This window comes from Suricata suricatta, chromosome 12 (assembly GCF_006229205.1).
Source record: "Suricata suricatta isolate VVHF042 chromosome 12, meerkat_22Aug2017_6uvM2_HiC, whole genome shotgun sequence".
NCBI classification, from domain to species: Eukaryota; Metazoa; Chordata; class Mammalia; order Carnivora; family Herpestidae; genus Suricata; species Suricata suricatta.
In genome coordinates this window covers 10,964,007-10,965,842 of record NC_043711.1, presented here as the reverse complement: position 1 = coordinate 10,965,842, position 1,836 = coordinate 10,964,007, and the positions used below count along the sequence as shown (strand labels likewise).

The following is a 1,836-nucleotide window of genomic DNA, read 5'->3' as shown; positions in this document are numbered from 1 at the left end:
TTCCGTTAATTTGGAAAATTTTGCATATTATTATTATTTATGCTAAAAATGTTTATATATTTAGTTTGAAAGATAGATAGAGAGATCAGGGGAAGGACAGAGAGAGAGAGAGAGGGAGGGAGACAGAAGATTTCAGGTAGGCTCTATGCTGTCAGCATAGAGCCCAATGTGGGGCTTGATCCCATAACTGTGAGATCAGAAAAAGCCAAAATCAAGTGCTGGTTACTTAGCTGACTGAGCATCCCAGGAGCCCTCAGAAATTGTTGCATTTTAAATATGTTTAATTTATTGTATGGCATTGTATTTCAATAAGTTATTTATAAGAAAAAATCTGTTATAACTAATCAATGAATTCAACAGGATATTGAGTCAATATGCAACAATTGGTTGCATTTCTTAATATGAATAACAAACTATCAGAAAAAAATTAAGAATACAATCCCATTTACTATTGAATCCATAAGAATAAAGTACCTAAGAATAAATTTAACCAAAGAGGTGAAATACTTGCACATGGAGATTTATACAACATTGCTGAAAGAAATTAAAGAAGGCACACATAAATGGAAAGATAGGCTCTTCTCTGATTGGAAGAATAAATGCTGTTAAAATTTCCGCATACCCACATTCATCTGTGGATCAGTACAATCTCTGTCAAAATTCCAATGTCAGTTTATAGAGAAATAGAACAAACAATTGTGAAATTTGTATGGAATCACAAAAGACCCCTAATACCCAAAGCAACCTTGGGAAAGGAAAGCAAAGCTGTTGGCAACATGCTCCCTGATTTCAAACTATATTACAAAGTTATGAAAATAAAAAAAATGCTATTGGTATAAAAACACACACCAATCAATGGGACAGAATAGACAGCCCAGAAACAAATCGACATATATATACATAATTAGTTTACAACAAAAGAGGCAAGATTATACAATAAGGAAAGAATAGTCTTTTCAGTAAATGGTGTTCAGTAAATTGGACAGCCACATGCAAAAGAAGGAAATGGGACCACTATCTTACACCACAGGCAAAAAGTAACTCCAAATGGATTAAGGACTTGAATGTAAGACCTGAAGCCATAAAACTTCTAGAAGAAAACATATTGGTCTTGGCAATGCTTTTTAGGATTTGACATCAAAAGCAAGAGAACCAAAGCAAGAATAAGCAGGGTCTACATCAAACTAAAAATTTCTGCATGGCTCAGGAACCCATCAGTAAAACGGAAAGGCAGCCTGCTGAATGGCAGAGAGTATTTGAAATTCATATATCTGAGAAGTGGTAAATGTCCAAAGTATACAAAATACTCAATAGCAAAGAAGAAACAGGGAGCCCAGCCCAGGAAGATGGCGCCACGTGTGCTGCTGCACCTCATCTCCAAGCTGCTGGACCCAGCGAGGCTCTTAAATGGCTCTTTAGGACCATTAAAGTTCTATGTTCAGCTGCTGCCACATGACAGATCTGACTGGCTGAAAGTTGGATTGACCTTGGGCTCTTCCATCTTCTTATGGATCTGTCTATCATACAACATAACGAAGATTTTTTAGAGTAAAAAAGAAGAAATGGGTTGGAAGAAACAATTGAAACACTAATACAGCCTGCTTCATATAGCAATGACACCAGTCCTTTGGACTCAGTAATCTGCTGAGTTGTGAATGTGAGAAAAAAGTTGTATGTGAATGAATATCAAATCAGCATTAGTGAATGAAGAATACGATATTTAAAAATAAAAATACAAACAAACCATCTGATTAAAAAATGGGGGGAAGATCTGCATATTCATTTTTCCAGTGAAGACACACAGAAGGCCAACAGGAGCATGAAAAGATGCTCAAC

The 1,836-nt window shown here is 35.8% G+C and overlaps 1 pseudogene; it reads left to right on the top strand.

Moving 5' to 3' along the window:
• The first annotated feature begins 1,346 nt into the window (after window positions 1-1,346).
• On the top strand, window positions 1,347-1,648 carry LOC115274380 (annotated as a pseudogene).
• Window positions 1,649-1,836: the final 188 nt, after the last annotated feature.